The 13,176-nt window shown below is 34.6% G+C and overlaps 1 non-coding gene across 1 annotated transcript; it reads left to right on the forward strand.

Annotated features, from left to right (window-relative positions):
• Nucleotides 1–5,584: 5,584 nt before the first annotated feature.
• On the forward strand, nt 5,585–5,689 carry LOC115803820 (U6 spliceosomal RNA). The gene has a single exon (XR_004024608.1). It is a non-coding gene; the product is annotated as a U6 spliceosomal RNA (small nuclear RNA).
• Nucleotides 5,690–13,176: the final 7,487 nt, after the last annotated feature.

Consider the following 13,176-nt stretch of genomic DNA (forward strand, 5'->3'; position numbering starts at 1 on the left):
AGATTGTAATTGGTAAAATAAAGGAAATTAACAATGAGGCATGATAGAAAGCAATGGAGGGTTCTTACCTTGGGTACTCAAGGAAAACCTCATCTAAGGAGATATGAAATGGTTCTTGTATCTCACAGTGATTGTTAGAAGAGACATAGATTTTATGGACAGAGATTTTAAACAAAGGAACCTTTTTTGGCAGAATGAAAGTTACTAATATATGCTTTAAAAATCAATAAAATGAGAGATATTAGGATATACTTATGTATTTTGGAGAATAATCAAGCATAAAGGAAGAAATTGATGGTGCAGTACAAAATGAGCTAGTTTCAAAAGTGGAATCTTGAGTGCTGAAATGGGATGGGACCCTGAGCACAAAGAGAGCAATAGCCTTTGGTAGGAAATGGACATTTCTTCCCTTTCAGAGAAGGGGAGCTGAGTATACTGGTACAGCTGCAGATAAGTTAATAGCTTTGTTGGTAGGCAAAAGAAGGACCTCCCTCCTGGGTGGAGTATATTTTTTTCCCCATTTCTTATTTTATTCCAAACCAAGTAGGGAGAGAAACATTTAAATTGTTCACAATGATGGACGTCCTGCTGATTTCCAAACTTTTAAATACACTTAATTAAAGCTTTTCCCATAAGTAAAAAAATCATTTTAATGTAAATGCTGACATACTGAGTAGAGTTTATATTTTGATTTCAACGTTTGAAGAAAAATGTCTCACATAAACTATTAGTTCTATAAGAAGGACTATGCACAACACTGAGCGATTTCATGAATCATTGGTCTCTGCTATTGCACATAAGGACAATTTTTAGATTATATCTAAAGCATTCTAGTCATGCTCGTCATGCCTACAGGGAAACTTTACATATTCTTTACAAATAAAATATCAGTATATAAAAAGAAAATATTAGAAAATCACTTTAAGAACACAAAATGTAAAATAAGCAAAAGTTTTCTGTACTGAGAAAACAGTTCTCCAAAATGTCAATCTCACCTTTACCTAAGTACAAAATTTTGTTATAGTGGAAAAGTAAACTCAAATTTCAGTGTAATTCTTCATTTGATTAACATGGTACATATTCTGAGAAGGCTACATCTCATATGTCATTTGAATGAATTATGATTAGTCTAGAAATCATAATAATTCAGTATACTGATAAATTCTTAAGTTCTGTTCCTTAAATACTTAAATAGAGAATATAAATTTCTTTTGGTTCTCACTTTTCCTAGGACTCAGGTAACTTGAAATCTACATCTTCAGCTCCCTCTGCCATCACTTTTCTCTACTATTTGTTAACTCTATTGTATATAACATTTTGCATACCAAATTTTAAACAAATTATCACTATATAAAAATTGTGGAAATTCAATTCAAATTTTCCAACTTCCATTCTCTAGTTCAATTGTCAGCCTGAGAAAGTAGGCTTCTCCATTCATTTATCATTAATTAACTCAGTTATTCAACAAATATTCCTTGGCACCTAATATGATAGTGTAGACCTACAGAAGAAAATAAGACAGCAGAGGTCCCTGGCCTAATGAACCTATTGTTTATTGGAGAAAATAGATATTTAAGTAATAATTTCAAGTGTGATAAGTGCTAATAAATGGGGAAACACAGGCCTTGTGGAAGTATAAGCCTAGTCTGTGTTTCATAGAACAGAATAAAGATGGAAACAATCAAATGATAGAAGCATAAACATCATCCAACCAATCCTTGACCTTGATTTTCAAACATTATTTTTTACATTTTTGGCTGAGAAATACACTTGTATAATTTTGAAGAATGATGTTTCCTGATGCTTGGCCTGAGTACATTAATAACAAGTTCACAGAGCAGAAATCATCCTGATTTATTCATAATTACAGCATATTTAGTTCAGTCTGATAATGAAACTTTATCTACAGTTGTCCGAACATCTTGAATTTAGAAATAGCCGTAGGTCTCCAAACAAATCGTTTGTAATTTTTATGTGGTAAATGTAATGACAATTTGAGAACTAGCTTCTAAATGAATACTGTCAGAAGATGTATCAGTGTTTCTAATTTGTACTGTTCTTTTCCATTTGGCAGATAAACATTTCCAATGGTAATGATGGAATCAGTGTAGACAATGCTTTTATTTAAAAAGAGGAATGAAAAGTATGCTTTTTAAAGAAGTGGATTGGCAAATGGATCTAACATATTAAAAGATCTAGCTGTTGCCTGACTGATTTAAAGGTATAGATGTCTAGAATTTGGAGGACTCATGTTTAAACTTTTAAAACAATATGAAATTACTGTAAGACAAAGCCTGATAGCTTCCCTTTAATCAGTATCAAGATACATACAACTTTTGCACTGTTCCACGTCACAGGAGAATTCTTTGTATGACCCCTGCTTAATGAGCAGAATTGTAGGAAACTGTTTTACATTTTAATGAACCAATGTGGATGGCTAGATCTCTGTATAGTACATGATATAGAAATCATTTTGAAATGTATTCAAATAGCTTAGTTTACCAATTGCAGTACTGCTGTTTTTTCTGGTTTATCTACTAAAGGTAAATAGTTCAGGTCTAGCAAAAATATAATAAATTGGAACAGATTTTTAGTGGATTTCAAGTACTAAAGAGCTCAATTCTTTTCCCCGTCTTAAATCACTCTTTACCTGTATAGCAAGTTCTATATATGAGATGATTTAAAAATTTCAGTTAACTAAAATTTGTATGTGTGCATATATCTCTATATCTATATCTATATCTATCTATCTATCTATCTATCTATATCTATATATATATATATAACATTGCTAGAATCAGATAATGTTAATGCTCTCAATGGCAGAGAGAAAATGTAGTCTGAAATTGCTAGTTAGAAAACGAAACCAAGAGAGGACACTACCATGCCAATGTGAAGTGGGAAAGAAGTATACGTTGGAACTAGAATCTAGGACTTATTACTTATTTATCTACTTACTTATTCCACAACCATTTATTTATTGAGAGTCTGTTATGTGCCAAGCACCTTTCATGAAATCTAAAGAAATATAGATGAATGTGCATCACAGTTCCCAACCCTTTGCTCTATGTGCTAGCGCTTCTAGGCATCCCTATTTCAACCCTTAAGCTTCTTTCTGAAAGCATTAAAAACACACTAGAGAATAAGCAGAAAAAAAATAGATCTGGAAGATTAATTTGGAAAATCTATAAGAAATAGAACAAAAATACAGATAGTTGGAAAAAAAGAGAGAAAATTGGAAAGCCCATTCAAGAGATGTAATATCTGAATAATATGAGTTCCAGGACATACCAGAGAAAAGCTTTAGAAGGAGGAATTTTGGAAGTGGATTTCCTAACACAAGGAACATAAATTTCTTAATGGAAAGGATCTACCAAACACCCAAGGTAACAGATTAAATTAAGCATATCATTGTGAAGTTAGGAACAACCCTTAGGAACAAATATATGGTTCCATTTACTCACAAGAAGAGAGAAATTGTAAAAAAAGACACATACATATATCATTAAGAGTCATAATTGCTTCAGAATACTCAACAGCAATGCTGAAAGGTAGATTAATGGATTCATATATTCAATATTCTGAAGGAAAATGATATCTAACCTAGAGTTCTATACTTGCTTAAACTATTATTTAAGCAAAGGTTAGAATAAAGACTTGGAGTTGTGCACAATCTCAAAAAATATGCTTACTACATACTGTTTCTCACAAAGCAACTGTACTGTATGTTCAACAAATATGAGATAGCAAACTAAAAATGAGGAAAATATGGGACACAGAAAACAAGAGATTCAGTTAAGGAGAGAGGTAAAGCGAATCCCCAAGATGATATTAAAAGGCAGAAAGCAGCATGACTGCTGTGCCCAAAGCATAGAAAAACCCAGACAGGATTTCAGCATGCTCATGAATGTATAGATCCATAGAGTTCAGAACCCCAGAGCCACACCATCCTTTTCCCTGAATGAGCAGATCAGCACAGTCAAAACCAATGAATCTTTTACTGATGAGATGCAAAGATGATATTTGGATAAGAGAGAATGAGGAGATAATAAAGATCATACTGAAGCTAGCTTCTCTCCTTTTAACTCTCCTCTTGCCAGAGACTTCAGATTCCTGCATAGTACAATTCAGAAGAAAAAAAAAAAAAGCACACGAATTTACCCTAATAAGAGGAATTATCCTCTATATAGCACATGTTAATATATGCCTAAACTGCCCCTGAAAAATATAAAAGAAACTGGTAAAAATGATTACCTTTAGGAGGGGGAAATGGGTGGCTTCAGGAAAACTGTATAAAATAATTACTTTTCATTCACCACTGTTACTCGGTACGCGGGTCTCTCACTGTTGTTGCCTCTTCCGTTGCGGAGCACAGGCTCCGGACGTGTAGGCTCAGCGGCCATGGCTCACAGGCCCAGCCGCTCCGCAGCATGTGGGATGTTCCCGGACCGGAGCACGAGCCAGTGTCCCCTGCATCCGAAGGCGGACTCTCAACCACTGTGCCACCAGGGAAGCCCACCACTGTTACTTTTGAATTTTGCACCAAAAGCATGAATTATCTAGACATATGGTGAAATTAAAAGGATGGCAATAAAATACATTCTCTCTCCAGAACCTTCAGTATTGTTAAATGTCTCTTTGAGATGTTTAGAAGCTCACCAGTTCCACATATTCCACATAAACAGGGTGATGCTAGGCCCTGCCTAGTCCAGCATGCCAGAGCCTAAACTTCCCTGGGAGTCAGAAACAGCATCTATGCCTTACTTCTTTGTTACCAGGAAATGAGTTCAGAAGAGGAGGCCTAAACATACCTAAATATAATAAGTGACTAAAGAAAAAATATCACTTAATCAATTTAACTGGGAAAAATGGGGGTGTGGGTAGAGAAAATTATGTGTGCACTGAAACCATTTAAAAGGGTAGACTAGTAATTATTTAGATGATTATCCAAAGCATGTATAATGTTTTATAGATTAGAAAACTTATGTAGAAATAAGGCTGAAATTCTCAGAAGTATGTGTTTTCTTAGGAGTTTTTCAGAAGATGAGCAAACCAAAATTCACTATACATTTTCTAAATAACATGTATATTACTACTACATGAAGGAAATAAATATTTCTAAATAGTGTTTTTTTTTTTAATAGAAGGCTAGAATAGCTTCCTGAACATACAATTTGTAAAATATTCATGAATTTTTCAGGGGGTGGGACAGATTTATTTTTCACAGGAAACACAGAGCTCTGTTAATGGACTTTCATCTTCAAAAGTTCTGTTTTGGGTCAGGAATTAATGCAAAACTTACCATCCTTTCATTTCACTTATGTTAAGTTAAAAGCTAACTAAAAAATACTGGAAAAAGTGTGACAACTTATAATTAACCTTAACCTTATGTTATCGGGAAAAAAATATCATGACTTGAGGTTAATCTATTTTATCTTGCTACATGGTAGCACTGAATTTGAAATGCCAATATTAGCATTGCCCAAATATGCTCTTGAAATGGTCTCGAAGCAAGTAAACCTGTGTCTATAACTTCATAATCTTTAACACTTTAAATTTTGTACCATATAAGAGTACATACTAAATGCTCACTTTGGCAACATATCTACTAGAGTTGGAATGATGCAGAGATTACCATGGCCATTGCAGAAGGATGACATGAAAATTTCAATACTTTTATTAAAAACTTAAGAGAATTTTTTCCTAGCAGACTTGTGCTACAAGAACTACTAAAGTGAGCCCATCAGACAAAAATAAAAGCATAAGTCAGTAACTTAAATCCATATGAAGAAATAAAGAACATCAAGAAAGGTAACTGCAGAGGTAAATATAAAAAATAATATAAATGTATTTTATTCTAACTTTTTTTTCTATCTGATTTAAAAGGCACCAACATAAAGTAATAATTATAATGATGGCATATAGGCATATAATGTCTAAAGATGGAGTTTTTATATCAGTAACAGCACAAAGGAGGGCAATGTAAAGGAGGAGAAAAGTTTTTTATACTATTGAAATTAAGTTGGTATTAATCAAAACTAGATGCTTATACTTAAGATGTTATTTGTAATCCTTAGAGCAAGCATTAAGAATATAATTCAAAAATATAGTAAAAGATAAGGGGATTGAAATTGTACACTAAAAAAATCTTTTTAACAACAACAACAACAAATGAGTCAGTAATAGAGGAAGAGGAATTAGGAAAAAAAATGTGACTCTTGGAAAATAAATCACAAATGTTGGACATAAATCCTACATGAATTACATTTAATATAAAAATTACAAAATTAAATATTAATTACATTTAATATAAAAAGGTTAAACTTTCCATCTAAAGACAGAAATTTCAGACTGGATAAAAAAATGAAAAACGTGATCCAAACATATGCTGCCTACAAGTGACCCACTTTAGAGTCAAGAAAATATATAGGTGAAGTGTAAAAGGGTTGGAATAGATATACCATAACAGTAACAAAAAAACAAAACAAAACAACAAAACTGGAGTGGCTAAGAAAATATCAGAAAAAAATATTTTAAGATGAAAATTTTTACTACAGACAAACATTTTAAAATGATAAAATGATTATTCCATCTAGAATGTATAATAATTATAAACTTATATGCACCTAACAACAGAACCTCAAAATATAATGAAGTGAAATCGACACAATGGAAAAGAGAAACAGACAGTTCTACAATAATAGTTGGATACTTTAATACCCTTTTTTCAATAGCAGAACAGATAGAAAATCAACAAGAAAATTAAAAAAACTTGAACAGCATTATCAATCAACTAGACTTAACAGCCATGTATAAAACATTCCACCCAACAGCATCAGAATATACATTGTTTTCAAATGCACATGGATATACTATATGCTAGGCCATAAAACAAATTTCAGTACATTTTAAAGGATATAAACAATACAAAAAGTGCTCTCAGATGAAAACAGAATGCAATAAGAAATCGTTAACAGAAAGAAATTTGTTGAAAATCACAAATGGACATTAAACAATATATTCCTAAATAATTTATGGGTCAAGTAAGAACTCATAAGGGGAATTAGAAATAATTTGAGATGAATTAAAATGAAAGTATAACATATTAACACTTGATTGGTCCCACATACTCTTTTGAAAAGCAGAGGGGTTAGACAAAGGGATCTAAATTAATTAAAAAATCATTTATTATTCTGGGAATAAAAAGAACTGGGCTTAGTCTCAGTTTTGCCCTTATCTTTGTGTCTGTTGATCATCTTGGAATAGTCATTACATAGTCAAAATACAGTTGCCATCTCAGGAATCAAATACAGTCATCCCTAGGGCTACCATAACAAGATACCACAAACTTGTTAGCTTAAAAGAACAGAAATTTATTTTATCACAGCTCTAGAGGCCAGAAGTTCAAACTCAAAGTGTTGAGAGGGCCATGTTCTTTCTGACGCCTCAAGGGGAGGATCCTTCTTTCTCTTAACCAGATTCTGGTGGTGGCCATCAATCACTGGTGTTGGCAGTTTTTGATTTGCAGCTGCATCACTCTGGTCTCTTCCACTGTTGTCACATGGAATTGTCTCTGTGTGTTTCTGTCTCTGGAAATAATTTAAATAGAAATTTCTATTTTTAAAAAACAAACTGTTGATTACTATGCTCTATTTAGATAGTTCCTCTGACCCACACCCACCTCCATTTCCCCATATGTATTTGAGAAGGAAAGAGGAACTCCTGTGAGCTATCATATTGGAAAGAATCAATAATACAATGTTTTACTAGAGATGCCTCTTATCTAAAATATTTGAATTAAATATAAAATCTGGGGAAATTATCGCCCAGTTTCCCTCTTCTAGAGGCGTGTTCTAAATGATAGGCGGCAGAATATTCTATACCCATGAGGTTTGCTGACATTATTGATTTGGGCCAGGATCTGTATTTTCTCTCTAAAGAAAACAGTATTCTCTCTTTACTTTCTTTAATATATAATGTTGGTGTCTTAAGTTTATTGTCAGAGAGGATGCTTATAGTTCAAATGATTTGGCTGTATTTTACCAGTATTATTACAAGATAGTCAAACAATGGCTGGGCTCCAGTACAGACCTCGGTCCCTTTGTTCCACTGAGATACTGATCTGAAAGCCACTGTTTCCTTATATTCCAAAGACCAAATAAATAAAACAAATAAATAAACAACAACAAAAAAAGTAAATGAAACTATTTTAAAACTAACTCTCTTTTCTTCCTCATCCATGTTAATTCTCTTCTACCTAAAATTACTTCCTGGAAGTGATTTTTATGTTTCTTAGAGCCTCTTTATGTATATATCCACACTAATGCATATAAAACTGTTCCTTGTAGATCTTACACTTTTTCCATTTGAATAATTATTTTCACATGTCATATAGAGTTTATCCATTGTCCTAGATATGCATTTTTCCTGTGTATTTGAGCATCATAGGAAGATAAATTCTACTCTTGAAAATGTTAACTGGTCACTGAGACACAGAAAGCTATTTTTACCATTTTTCAATAGTGAGTAGATTCTGTATGGGTGGAATTTTAAGATGTAAGTATACTGTTTTTCTACACTCAAATTACGTTCCCCTTATCATAGAAATTGACCAATGAAGTGTGCTGCTGACTTTTCAAAATCCATGTACATATAATCCATTAAGTTATTAGATATAACATTGGTCAGAAAAGCATACTGTGAAATGTTGCTTTTATTTAAACTCCCACAATTTTCACTACATGGTTTCAAGATTTTACTTCTTTATTGCCCTCTGGTGGTGGGCTCTGTGAACTGCATATTTACGGGTCTGGAGCACATATCTTCCCGGAGGTATACAACTCCTCAGGTATAAGCTAAAGAGTAGATGATAAGAAGCATTCAGATTTATTAAAACTAATTAAGAATATCAGTAGTCTAACTGTTGTTTCTAAAAATATAAAATATTTATTCTTCTGTTGTCAAACAACCATATTTCATGAAAAGAAGTATAAATCCTTTCTTGCTTGCAATAAAAGAATAATAATTGAAGATATTCTTCATTTGGACCAAATACCTTCTCTGAAAATATGTTAAAATAGGAGTTGAACTTTCCAAAATATTCTTTAGGCAATAAAACTCCACATATAATTTCAAATTATAATTTAATTTTACCTTCACTTTAAATATCTATATTGACTTAAATGCTCTACTCTGTAATTTCGGATGATTTCCTCCTTTATATCTTCTTCCTCTCTTCAACAAATAAAATACATGTGAATGCCTAACATGAGGTAGGGTATTCTCTGTGAAATAATGATATTGGTAAACTTGATTTTGACTTAGCAGAGGGATTGAGCCTATGTGTTGGTGAATTCTCCCCAGATGGTGCGTGGGGAGAGGGTCAGGCATGTCTCTGTGCTCCCGAAGTTTTCTCTGTGAAACTGTCAACCTCCAATATCAGAAATAACTTCCTTTGTCAGAAGGGATTTTCAGACATTAAAAGTTTTCTATTAAAGTGTAAATATTTTTAAAATCTATAAAATATAGGGCATTATAAATTTTCTTTAGTTACTACAAGCTGAATTTTAACTGAGAAGACTGGGGGCTCCATGTATGTGTACATGCATGCATGCCTGCATGTTTGTGTGCTACACACATGTCTGTGTGTGTGTGTGTGTGTGTGTGTGTGTGTGTGTAGGTCTACTGAGGATACAGAACATATTCTGGACAGGAAAGAGCAGTGGTATATCAGAAGGGAAAAGAATATAAAGGACCAGCTTCACCTACTTAATTTGTCCCCTGACCTGGTGTCGTCTTATTTTCCACCATCCTTTTCTGATCTGTATACTAAATATCCAGGGTTCCTAGGTACCCCCAGGTACCTCTTTAAGTTTTACAAGCCTATCAATACCCCATGTACAGTGGATGGAACCTGGACTTTTTGCCCATATAGTTTTCCTTTCCCTCGGAGTTTTCGTCTGAGTTATGTCGTGGGGTAGGTACTGTTGTGAAAATTTATGCTCACTTGTTAAATAGAAACTACTCATTTAACTGTTTAAACAAATAAACAATATCTTGAGTCAATTGCAGGGCACCTCCAGTCTCCACAAAGCAGAGTTACTTTGGGACAGGAAGGTCTTTTAGTTTCCCCTTAAATCAAAATACAAAGTTATTGAGCAATTCTGGGACCAACCCTATAGTTGCAAACTTTGGGAAGAGATCACAGGATTCTGTAATTGTCTGATTATCCCCTTACTGGGACAACAAATAACTCAATAGCTCTTATACTGAAGTCAAAAGGAAGAATAATACTGAAACAAAGTCTGCATTTAAAGTCTGTGTCTTATTTTTATTTTCTCTTGGCACATAGTAGGTAACTGTTAAATGTTCTCTTGATAAATATTAAAAACACACAAGATACTTCATATACTAGGGGTCATAAAATTTCAACATTTCTTTTGGTGTAGGGGTTGATGATGAAAAGTTTGGAAACTTCTGACCCATGTTAATGTTCCTGCTTTGAGAACTGCAGGGTGCAGCTTTTAGATGGAAAAAGTTGCCAAGAGGACCAAAAGTAGAATAAAGGCATTTATGTAATTCTTCCTTATAATTTCATTTATTGGTTTTCAGCATCTAACTTTGAAAAGTTGCCTGAGGCTGCCTAAGGTCTGCAATAAGGATCACAGCTGTGCTGTCCTACCCCCTCCCCACACGTGGGAACAGAGCCTACCCAGCAGTGCTAATAGGGGCCCATGGCTTTCCGCCCACCTCGGTACTGCTCAAGGCAGTGGCTTTTTTCTACCAGCCTCACCCTTCCCCATTTGAATCTTTTTCTTCTTTCCAGTTGTATTGAGATATAATTGACATATAACACTGTATAAGTTTAAGGTGTACAACATCATAATTTGATACAGGCATATATTGCAAAATGATTACCACAATAAGGTTAGTTAACACATCCATGACCTTACACAATTACCTTTTGTGTGTGTGTGTTTGATGAGAACATGTAAGATCTACTATCTCAGAAACTTTTGAGTATGCAATAGAGTGTTGTTAACTATAGTCACCATGCTGTACATCAGACTTCAGGGATTTATTCTTCTTATAACTGGAAGTTTATACCCTTTGACCAACAACTCCACATTTCCTCCACTCCCCAGCCCTTGACGGCCACCATTCTACTCGGTTTCTGTGAGTGCAGTTTTTTAGATTACACGTAAAAGTGAGATTATGCAGTGTTTGTCTTTCTCTCTCTGACTTATTTCACTTAGCATAATGCCCTCAAGATTCATCCAAGTTGTTGCAAATGGCAAGATTCCCTTATTTTTTAAGGCTGAATAACATTCCATTCTACATATGTGCCATATTTTCTTTATCCATTTGTCTGTCAATGGACACTAAAGAAACAGAAACTCACTCAGTTCCTACAAGTGTCCAAGGTAACAATAGACAAAATATGGATGTTGGTGGGTGTAGATCCAGGCAGTAGATTAGACTACATCCCACAGGCAGGAAGGCCACTATTTTAGGGGGAGCTGCTTTGAATATGAATCAAATAATAATTGATTTATATATCACCAGTTCAGAACTAACTCATCTGTTTTAGACACCTCACCATAGATAGGAAATGAGAATCAGTGGAAAAGGAGGCTTCTGAAGGCAAACAGTCATAAAACCCATTTTATTCTGTAAAAAGGGGAATATGCAGTCTTACCTTTAGAACCTCAAATCAAGCAAAGACATGTAGCAGCCTCAGTAGGATATAATCACAACAGAAAAAGTACAAGCAGAAGGCAGAGGAAAAAGAAGTGCCATTTAGTATGGGAATAAATAGCTCTGTATGTCTCAAAAGCCTCCTATAAACATGTCTGGGTGTCAATATAGTGTAATAATTAATATCCATGAACCCTGAGTCTTAAGGAAAAAGAACTGTACCTTTTGCTTTCTTTTAGAAAGGGACAGAAAGGTAACTATATTTTCTTTAATAAATACAGAGACTTAGTGCACTTAAATATTTGGTCAAACAATTTAAAAAATGTTTCTTACAGTACACATCCTTTTCTGATGAAACAGGGGTAAAATAAGGTTCTAGGGGGTGAGGAGGGCATTAGGTATTATACACATTTTCTTTTCCGTCCTTTTGTAGCTGAATATACTTTTCCAGGCCTAAAGAAGTCGTAAAAGTATGCATCTAAGATTGAATAAAAGGTTTCATAGACATATTTTACGTATATGCCATTAGATTTCCACAGAGTTATTTCAGGCTGCTGACAGGCTGCTTGCTTGAGCTGAGACCCCTCTAAACAAAGCCCGTGAAGAAACTAACAACTGTGAAAGCCAACTTATTTATTCTGTGAGTAACTTGGCTGCAGAGCAGACTAATTACCCCTTTAACCACACTGTTTGAACTCATTGTACTTATCTGGGAATCACTATTCTGAAAGTAGAGGAGGGGACTAGGGAAGTTAAAAGAGACAAAAGATCTAAATATGGTCTCTTTGCAGAATCTCAAAGGTCAGGCAACAGGCTTATTTCTAATGGTTTTGAAAGGAGAAGATGAGCTGTGGTTTAAAGGTCCACTTTGGAATTCAAATTCTACCTCAGGTGTAGCCTGAATGCTAGTGCACCTTGAGTGATTCACTGAAGGATCATTTCTCAGCACATAGCCAGTGTTTTTTCACGCTGGCCTCTCACCGCTGTGGACTCTCCCGCCGCGGAGCACAGGCTCCGGACGCGCAGGCCCAGCGGCCACGGCCCACGGGCCCAGCCGCTCCGCGGCACGTGGGACCCCCCCGGACCAGGGCACGAACCCTCGTCCACTGCACCTGCAGGTGGACCCCCAACCACTGCGCCACCAGGGAAGCCCAGCCAGTGTTTTTTAAATTTTCATATTATTTTATCCCAGTGAATAATATTGATGAGGGATTTTGAAACTATTAAATTCCGCCGAAGGACTTGATTTTGTAATGATACCAAACCTTGGAAAATAAAGGAAGTAGAGATTGGGTGAATCCTTGACAAATTATTAGAGTTATAATTGATTGTTTCATAAGGAAAGATCGGAAATGGATCATTTAGGAACCTGGATGAACACTTTGAATCTCATCTATTTCTGTTAAAACTACAGGTTAGTTGAGCTCAAAAATTGTGCTTTTTGGTAATAAAATTTGTTTTAACCCTTCTCTCAATTAT

The sequence above is a fragment of the Delphinapterus leucas genome, chromosome 17 (assembly GCF_059928025.1).
Source record: "Delphinapterus leucas isolate spDelLeu-1000000601 "Yukka" chromosome 17, BTC_Dleu_Yukka2, whole genome shotgun sequence".
In the NCBI taxonomy this organism is placed as follows: Eukaryota; Metazoa; Chordata; class Mammalia; order Artiodactyla; family Monodontidae; genus Delphinapterus; species Delphinapterus leucas.